This window comes from Meles meles, chromosome 6 (genome assembly GCF_922984935.1).
Source record: "Meles meles chromosome 6, mMelMel3.1 paternal haplotype, whole genome shotgun sequence".
Taxonomy (NCBI): domain Eukaryota; kingdom Metazoa; phylum Chordata; class Mammalia; order Carnivora; family Mustelidae; genus Meles; species Meles meles.
In genome coordinates, this window is record NC_060071.1 from 54,970,218 (window position 1) to 54,980,910 (window position 10,693).

At 37.9% G+C, this 10,693-nt stretch overlaps 1 pseudogene; it reads left to right on the forward strand.

Annotated features, from left to right (window-relative positions):
• The first annotated feature begins 4,492 nt into the window (after positions 1-4,492).
• On the forward strand, positions 4,493-5,409 carry LOC123943550 (annotated as a pseudogene).
• Positions 5,410-10,693: the final 5,284 nt, after the last annotated feature.

A 10,693-nucleotide genomic window follows, 5' to 3' on the forward strand; every position in this document is an offset into this window, starting at 1 on the left:
CTCTCTACCTACACCTACTGCAATTAGTTCCTTTTCTTCATCCTCTATGGTTTGCCTTAATTAAGTCTGCCCAGACTTATAGGATCTTCTTCTCATATTATTGTCTGGGTATTTATTCTATAATATTGTTGATAAGAAGACAACATGAAAGCAAGGAAAACAAATAATTGTCATTTAATTTGATTTTAATTGTCCATCATTAATAAATGAAGAGATCTTGTTCAGATGAGTTTTTTAATTGTTTAAGTTCAATTTAATTAGCATATACCTTATTATTAGTCTCAGAGGTAAGATTAAGTAATTCGTAATTGCATACAACACCCAGTTCTCATTACTTGAAGTGCCCTCTTAATGCCCATCACCCAGTTACTCCATCCTCCCACCCACTTCCCCACCAGCAATCCCGTTTGTTTCACATAGTTAAGAGTGTCTTATGGCTTACCTTCCTCTCTGTTTTCATCTTATTTTATTTTTCCTCCTCTTCCCATTATGTTCATGTGTTTCTTTCCTCAAATTCCATATATATGAGGGAAATCATATGGTATTTGTCTTTCTCTGATTGGCTTATTTTGCTTAGCATACTACCCTCTAGTTCCATCCTCATAATTGCAAATTGAAGATTTCATTCTTTTTGATGGCTCAGTAATATTCAGGTGAGTGTGCAGATATGACTCATCTATAGAGATTTTGTTACAGAATTGACATACTTAAGACCCATCATTCATCTTCTGAGAACCTAGAATTGACTGGGTTCAAGCAAGTATAATTTGTAAAAAGGGCCTATTGATTTTGATATATACTCTGAGTTGAGAATCAGTGATGTGTAGAAATACTTTAAGTGGAGAGATTAATTAGAAGTTTGAAGAAGACAACACATTATCTGTGAAAGACCGACCTATACATTAAAACAAGAAATGTATATGATCTTTTCGTGTGTCTGTTAGTCATTTGTATGTCTTCTTTGGAGAAGTGTCTGTTTATGTCTTCTGCCCATTTTTTGACATGATTATATGTTTTTTTGGTGTTCAGTTTGAGGAGTTCTTTATAGATATTGGATATCAATCCTTTGTCTGTAATGTCATTTGTGAATATCTTCTCCCATTCCGTGTGTTGCTTCTTTGTTTTGTTGACTGTTTCCTTTGCTGTGCAGAAGCTTTTTATCTTGATGAAGTCTTGAAAGTTCATTTTTGCTTTTGTTTCTTTTGCCTTTGGAGACGTGTCTTGAGAGAAATTGCTGTGTCCAATGTCAAAGAGGTTACTGCCTATGTTCTCCTCTAGGATTTTGATAGATTCCTGCCTCATGTTGAGATCTTTCATTCATTTCGTTCATCATCACTAGCTATCAGGGAAATTCAAATCAAAACCACCCTGAGATACCACTTTACACCAGTTAGAATGGCCAAAATTAACAGGACAGGAAACAACAAGTGTTGAAGAGGATGTGGAGAAAGGGGAACCCTCTTACACTGTTAGTGGGAATGCAACTTGTTGCAGCCAGTTGGAAAACGATGTGGAGATTCCTCAAAAAATTAAAAGTAGAGCTATCCTATGACCCTGTATTTGCACTACTTGGTATTTACTCCAAAGATACAGATGTAGTGAAAAGAAGGGCCATATGTACCCCAGTGTTCATAGCAGCAATGTCTACAATTGCCAAACTGTGGAAAGAGCCAAGATGCCCTTCAATAGATGAATGGATACAGAAAATATGGTACATATAAACAATGGAATATTAAACAGCTATCAGAAAGGATGAATACCCAGCTTTTGTATCAACATGGACAGGACTGGAGGAGATTATGCTGAGGGAAATAAGTCAAGGAGAGAGAGTCAATTATCATATGGTTTCACTTATTTGTGGAACATAAGGAATAACAAGGAGGACATTAGGAGAAGGAAAAGAAAAGTGAATTGGGGTAAATCGGAGGGGGAGATGAAGCATGAAAACTGTGGACTCTGAGAAACAAACTGAGGGTTTTGGAGGGGAATGGGATGGGGGAATGGATGAGCCTGGTGGTGGGTATTAAGGAGGGCACCTATTGCATGCAGCACTGGATGTGGTGCATAAACAATGAGTCTTGGAACACTGAAAAAAATAAAATTAAATTGTTAAAAAATGTATATGATCTTAGATATAATATATTCAGCAAAGTATAGGTATTATGCAATAAACTATTAAAAGTAGAAGTCTGATTATCAAGTTCTAGTTCCTTCCCATGAAATAGTGCCCATGATAATAATGTAATAATTTCATTCTAGGATGCATTTGTTCATAAAATATTTTTGTAATGTGTTGACTGTATTAGCATTTTCTGTATGTCCTATGCTCTTTTACATAACAGCTTGATGTCATCTAATTAGGTATCATAGATCATTGGAAAGAATACCAGAATCTAATCTCCGTATGAAAATTCACAATCCTTGGTATATCCAAAGGAGATTAGAAAATTTCCATTGTTTCAGAGCTCAAGTAGGGCTGTACATATGACTGCAAATGGTTTCCTGTCTTTTTGCTTTTCTTTTCTTTTCAAAATGATTTAGACAGTGAGGTGGTTTCTTACATATTTATCAGATTGTAGCATTGGATGTACCTGGGCACCTGACTCTATAGGCAGGTGCAGAGGATGGTCACATATACGGTGTAATTAAGACATCCAAAAGTTTCTTGGGCCCCTGATCTCTCTCTCACATGTTCTTGAAATACCATGTAATGTGAAATTTCTTGGTATTAAGTACTTTTATTTTTGGAATATCTGAATAACTATTATATAACTTTCCCTGACTGACTTGAGAAAAATGCAAATGTTGTCTCACTCAATATTTTACCAAGAACTAGTTGTAGATTGAAAATATACTGATCTAGACAGAGAAACATCTGCTATTTCTTCACTGCTTCAAGGGAAGGAATGTGCCAATGTTCTCTAATATTTTATTTGTAATCTGAGATATTCCCACCCAATATCAAGAATGAATGTAAATGTAGAGCAGAAGGAAACTGACAAAACAATATCTTAGTATAAACTTTACTTCTTTTAAGTGTACCTATGGTTGTTGAAAAGTCCCAAAACAGCATAATTTTGGTTTCCCATACTATCTTCACCTATGAAATGGACATGGTGGGACACCTGGTTGGCTCAGCTGGTTAAGCATCTGACTCTTGATTTTGGCCCAGGTTAGGATCTGCGGGTCCTGAGGTCAGGCTCTACACTCAGTAGGGAATCTGCTGGAGATTCTCTTTCTCCCTCTCTCTTCCTTTGCCTGTTCCCACAAACCCGCACTCTTTCTCTCCCTAAAATAAATAAATCTTAAAAAACAAAAAAGAAGTTAGGGTTGCCTGGGTGGCTCAATCAGTTAAGTGTCTTCCTTCAGCATGGGTCATGATCTCAGGGTCATGATACCAAGTCCTGCTTCGGGCTCTCTCCTCAGTGAGGAGTCTTCGCCCTCTCCCTCTCCCACTGCTCTCTCCTTAAATAAATAAATAAATAAATAATCAATCTTAAAAAAATAGAATTAAAAAAATATTGCCTCACTTTGAGGGACTTAAGTCATTAAAAGTTTTTTATTTAAATTCAGCGTATTTTATTTAAAATCAATAGCAATAATTACAATGTGTAACAATAATAACAATAATAACTGTATGTTATTAAATTCAAAGCCAACTATACATTTAAAAAATTCAATGTAGATAACATACACTGTGTTATTAGTTTCACGGGTAGAATTTAGTGATTCATCAGTAGTATATAACACCTAGTGCTCATTACAGCAAATGCCTTCCTTAATGCCCATCACCCAGTTACCCCTTCCCCCAGCAATCCTCAATTCATTCCCTAGAGTTCAGTATCTCTTATGGCTTGCCTCACTCTGTTTTTCATCTTATTTTATTTTTCCTTCCTTCCTCTATGTTAATCTGTTTTGTTTCTTAAATTCCACCTATGAGTGATTTTTTTATGTAAGTGTATTTTGTTCATAATCAGATTATATTTGATTCTTGAAACAACCTTGGAAGATATTATTATCTTCATATTAGATTGAATAAACAAAGAATAAAACTCAGGTCTGATAGCTTGCCTGAGGTCAATGCACTGGTGTAATGATTTTCACGTTCTGATCACCTCATATCCAGTTCATTCTCTCCCTCCCTCCCTCCCCAGTTTGTTGTAAATGCAACTTGAAAACATTATAGGAATGAGGAGTTGAAAGGTATGCAAAGTATTCCTCATTCTATTTATACAGGAACGTATATTTCCCACCTCACAGAACTTAAGTTTTTCATCTTGTAGTATGATATAAACATATAAACTCAGTATCTTTTAACTCATATATACACATATATATATAAATATATATAATAAATAAATATATTTTATTTTTATTTTATTCATTCATTCATTCATTTATTTATTGCATTTTTTCTTAGTTGAATTTTTCTTGTTCCAATTTGATTCTTTTTTCTCTAGGTGACTTGGTATTCTTGACTTGATGAAAAAAAAATGATTCCAAGGTGACAGAATTTGTTCTTCTGGACTTTTCATCTTTCTGGGAGCTACACTCTTTCTCTTCTTAATATTTTCCTTATTTTACATGACTTTTTCTGGGAATTCTCTTGATAATGGTAACACTGTGAGCTGATGCCTCTCTGCTCCAATTTCCTATATAATATTTTTGGGGCCATCTGTCCCTTATTGACCAATGCCTGAGCTGTGTAACCATGCTCAAGATATTAGGAGATTTTCTAAAGCAAGGCAAGATCATCTCTTTTTAGGGATGCTTGACTCTTTCTGAGAGCCAGAGAGATATTTCTGCTGACAGTCATGGCCTATGATAGGTATGTTGCCATATGTAATCCTTTGTACTACCTGACAGTCATGAACCATCAGCTGTGCTTTCAGTTGGTTTTTGCCTGTTGGTGTGGGGGATTCATCCACTCTATCACACAGGTTGCACTGATGATCCAGCTGTCCTATGACCCTAATGACCTGGACAACTTCTACTGTGATGTCCCACAGGTCATCAGCTATCATATATGGACACATATGTAGTAGAGGTGCTGATGGTCTCAAACATCAGCAGGTCTGCTATCTCTCGTTTGTTTCTTGGTCTTACTGTTCTCTTATGCCATCATCCTGATCACCCTCAGAACTCACCTCGGCCAGGGCCAGCGCAAGGCACTCTCAGCCTGTGCCTCCCACCTAACAGTGGTCAGCCTGATCTTTGTGTCATGTGTTTTCATCTACCTGAGACCTTTCTTCAACTTCTCTGTGGATAAAGCGTTCTCTGTCTTTTATACAGTGATCACTCCAATGTTGAACGCTCTCATCTACACACTCAGAAATGCTGAAATGAAGACAGCCATGAGGAAGCTGAGAAAAAAAGCATGTGGCATCCTTCTGCCATATTAAAGGATGAACAGGAAGAGGTGATTTAGAAAGCATAACTTTCTTGGGACATCCTTAACTCATCCTATACATGGATATATGCATGAAACCAATTCAGTGACTTTGGCATAAAAACCGGCATCAAAATTATAATGCATTTCTGTTGATTGCTATTGACGCATGGTGGCTTTGTTGGGTGTTAACTATTAAGAAGGGGAGTTTATTGGTCCAGAAATTGAGTAGTAGGTTCAAGAGGACACCTCGAAAGATCAACTCTTCTACCCCTTATTTATGACTAGTCTTCCTTGATTTATGTCATTTAACTTTTAAATTCTTTTCAAATGAAAGAAGGTATCCTATTTCCTTTTTTGTCTTCCTCATCTGGGTGTAACAATTCCTAGGTTAGGAGTTTCCTTCTGATGTCCATCAGAGTCTCTCCTGATGAAAGCCTGAAAACCACTAACCACCCTACCTATTAATGTTCACCTAGGGACTGTGTTATATATTGTGCCAAATTTTAGAAATGCACTTGAGTTCAGTACAGGTAAGTGAGCATGCTCTTTGTGAAGTTTACATGTGAAGGCAAGGAAACCTGAGAGTTCTAGGTGTTGGAAACTCCCAATTTTCTCTCCTAGGGTTTTCTCTAGAAGAGGCATCCTATTTCTTTGAGTGGAGTTACAGCAAAGGGTAAATGTATCAGCTGGCTCTTCAACTGGTCGTAATATTTAAGAGCTCTGACCTGTAAAGGAAAAAGGGGGGAAAAACACATGATCTATGGTTTAAAGTAGTTATTCCAAGTCTTGGAGGCACTTTTAGAAAGAGGTAATATTATTCTTCACTTTTCAAGTGAACTGGGATTTTTAAAAAAAATATTTATTTATTTTAGACAGAAGGAGAGAGAGTGCAAGTGGAGGGAGGGGCATAGAGAAGCAAGAGAGAGAATCTCAGGCAAACTCCCTTCCTATATTGGAGGCCAATGCAGGGTTCAACCTTAGGACACTGAGATCATAACCTCAACTAAAATCAAGTTTGACCATCAACCAACTGAGCCATCCAGGTGCCCCGATCTCAGCTTTCTTTAGTGACTTTTACTAGTTCATTGAGAAAAAATATGACCACACAGGAAGGCTAAAAATTTTGGATAATTAAGATTAAGCTAATATTTTTCTTTCCAGAAAATCTTTGCCTCAATTAGATGGACTAATTGCATATTCCCTATTATATCTACAGAAGATCTCCAGATTTAAGAGATCACTAAGAACATGCACAAAAACATTTATATTTAAGTTTATCTATTTCTGATGTTAGGATCTTCACAACTTCTTTTATCTAAAGAAAGATTAATTCTGTTCACTAAGTAATAATATAATGATGGACTTTTAACAATATTTTTATATTTGCTCACTTATTTCCTAATCAGTTGTGATGGAGAGGCTTTCAAAATTACTTAGCTGAAACACATAACTCAGGAAAAGAATATTTGAAACTCCACCAATTAATAGGATTTACTAGGTAAATTGCAATACCTGTGGTCTTGTAAGATCTTGGATGATTTCTTTACTAAAATGAGTGAGGGGGTGTTGGCATCCCTGTGTGCATCACACTTTCCTTACCATCCCTGGTATGGATCACATTCTCTTCTTTCACTCTACAACATTCCCACAGAGGTCCTTTGCCTATTGTCAATATCCAGAGAGATCATCTGATAATTGTCTTTCTCTGATTGACTTATTTCACCTAGAATAATACCCTCTAGTTCCATCCATGTCATTGCAAATGACAGGATTTCATCTTTTTGATGGCTGCATAGCATTCCACACTTATCCATATCTATATCTCTATATAGATATAAATATCTGTATATATCTATACCTATATCTCACATCTTCTTTATCCATTCATCTGTTGATGGACATCTAGGTTCTTTCCATAGTCTGGCTATTGTGGACATTGCTGCTATAAACATTTGGGTGCATCTGCCCCTTTGGAACACTACATTTGTATCTTTGGGGTTAATACCCAATAGTGTGATTGCTGGGTTGTAGAATAGCTCTATTTTAAACTTTTCAAGGAACTGGCATACTGTTTTCCAGAGTGGCTGCACCAGCTTGCATTCCCACCAACAGTGTAGGAGGATTCCCCTTTCTTTGCATCCTCGCCAGCATCTGTCATTTCCTGACTTGTTAATTTAACCATTCTGACTGGTGTGAGGTGGCATGTCTTTGTGGTTTTGATTTGTATTTCCCTGATGCTGAGTGATGCTGAGCACTTTTTCATGTGTCTGTTGTCCATTTGGATGTTTTCTTTGCAGAAATGTCTGTTCATGTCTTCTGCCCATTTCTTGATTGGAGTATTTGTTCTTTAGGTGTTGAGTTTGATAAGTTCTTTATGAATTTTGGATACTAGCCCCTTTTCTGATAGGTCATTTGCAAATACCTTCTCCCATTCTGTTGATTGTCTTTTGGTTTAGTTGACTGTTTCCTTTGCTTTGCAGAAGCTTTTTATCTTGATGAAATCCTAATAGTTCATCAAAGGCTTCCCTTGCCTTTGGCGATGTTCTTAGGAAGAAGTTGCTGTGGTTGAGGTTGAAGAGGTTCCTGCCTGTGTTCTCATCCAGGATTTTGATGGATTCCTCTCTCACATTGAGGTCTTTCATCCATTTTGAGTCTGTTATTGTGTGTGGTGTAAGGAAATGGTCCAGTTTCATTCTTCTGCATCTGGCTGTCCAATTTTCACAACACCATTTGTTTCCCAACACCACTGTCTTTTTTCCATTGGACATTCTTTCCTGCTTTGTCATAGATCAGTTGGCTATAGAGCTGAGGGTCCATTTTTGGGCTCTCTATTCTGTTCCATTGATCTATGTATCTGTTTTTGTGCCAACACCATACTGTCTTTATGATTACAGCTTTTTAATAGAGCCTGAAGTCTGGAATTGTGATGCTGCCAAGATTGGTTTTCTTTTTCAACATTCCTCTGGCTGTCTGGGATCTATTCTGATTCCATATAAATTTTTTGAATTTTTAAAAAAATTTTACTTATCTTTTAAATTTCTTTTCAGTGTTCCAGAATTCATTGTTTATGCTCCACACCCAGTGCTCCATGCAATACGTGCTCTCCATAATACCCACCACTAGGCCTCCCACCCCCACCCCTCCAAATCCCTCATATTGTTTTTCAGAGCCCACAGTCTCTCATGGTTCATCTCCCCCACCAATTTCCCCCAATTCCCTTCTCCTTTCCATCTCCCTATGTCCTCCGTGTTATTCCTTATGCTCCACAAATAAGTGAAACCATATGATAATTGACTGTCTCTGCTTGACTTATTTCACTCAGCATAATCTCTTCCAGTTCTGTCCATGTTGATATGAAAGTTGGGTTTTCATCTTTTCTGGTGGAGGCCTAATACTCCATAGTATATATGGACCACATCTTCCTTATCCATTCATCCACTGAAGGATCTATACTTGAAGAACTACAGAACACTCATGAAAGAAATTGAAGAAGACACAAAAAGATGGAAGACCATTCCATCCTTGTGGTTCAGAAGAATAAACATTGTTAAAATGCCTATACTGACTAGAGCACTCTATACTTCCAATGTCATTCTGATCAAAATTCCACTGGCATTTTTAAAGAGCTGGAAAATCCTAAGAACAATCCTAAAATTTGTATGGAATTAAGAACAGTCCTAGAAGATGGCAAAGAAGTAGCAGGCTGAGACTACATCAGGTAGCAGGAGATCAGCTAGATAACTTATCTAAACATTGCAAACACCTACAAATCCAATGGGAGATCGAAGAGAAGAAAAGAAATTCTAAAAACAGAAAATTGACCACTTTCTGAAAGGTAGGACCGGTGGAGAAGTGAATCCAAAGCAACGGGAAGTTAGACCGCAGGCGGAGGGGCCGGCTCCTGGCAAGTGGCGGAGCAGCAGAGCACAAAATCAGGAATTTTAAAAGTCTGCTCCACTGAGGGACATTGCTCCAGAGGCTAAACCAGGATGAATCCCATGCGGGGAGAGCATGGCCCCAGGTCCCGCAGGGTCACAGAAGGATCGGGGTGTCTGAAGTGTTGCAGAGCTTGCAGGTATTAGAACAGGGAAGCCGGCTATAGAGACAGAGCTGAGGAGAGAGCTCTCAGCTTGGGGTTACCTTGAACCGGTCGCAGGCTGGGTGAGCTTGGAGTGCTGCTGGAGGCCAGGGACACAGGAGTGATTGGGCACTTTTCTCTGAGGGCGCAGTGAGGAGTGGGGCCCTGAGCTCTCGGCTCTTTTGGGCCGAGACTGGGAGGCTGCAACTTTCATTCCCGTCCTCTGGAACTCTATGGAAAACATTCAGGGAACAAAAGCTCCGGAAAGCAAATCCGAGCAGATTACGTAGCCCCACCCCTGGTAAGGGAGGTGCAATTCTGCCTCGGGCAAAGACACTTGAGAATCACTACAACAGGACCCTCCCCCAGAAGATCAACAAGAAATCTAGCCAAGACCAAGTTCACCTACCAAGGAGAGCAGGCAGGTTCAATACCAAGGAAAGCAGCAGAATTCCAGAGGAGGAGAAAGCAAAGCACAGAACTGATGGCTTTCTCCCCATGATTCTTTAGTCTTGTGATTAATTTAATTTTAATTTTTTTTCAACTTTTTTTCTTTCTGCTAATTTTTTAAACTTTTACCCTTTTCTTTTTTAACGTTTTTAAACTAGTTTATCTAATATATTCTTTCTTTTTTAATATTTTTTCTTTATTTTTTTCTTTTTAAAATTCTTTCTTTTTTTCCCCTGAACTTCTTTTTATCCCCTTTCTTACCCCCATGATTTGGGGTCTCTTCTGATTTGGTTAAAGCACATTTTCCTGGGGTCTTTGCCACCCTTTTAGTATTTTATTTGCTCCTTCATATCCTCTTATCTGGACAAAATGACAAGGCAGAAAAACTCACCACAAAAAAAGAAAAAGAGGCAGTACCAAAGGCTAGGGACCTAATCAATACAGACATTGGTAATATGTCAGATCTAGAGTTCAGAATGACGATTCTCAAGGTTCTAGCCAGGCTCAAAAAAGGCATGGAAGATATTAGAGAATCCCTCTCTGGAGATATAAAAGCCCTTTCTGGAGAAATTAAAGAACTAAAATCTAACCAAGTTGAAATCAAAAAAGCTATTAATGGGGTGCAATAAAAATGGAGGCTCTCACTGCTGGGATAAATGAGGCAGAAGAAAGAATTAGTGATATAGAAGATCAAATGACAGAGAATAAAGAAGGTGAGCAAAAGAGGAACAGCTACTGGACCACGAGGGGAGAATTCGAGAGATAAGTGACAT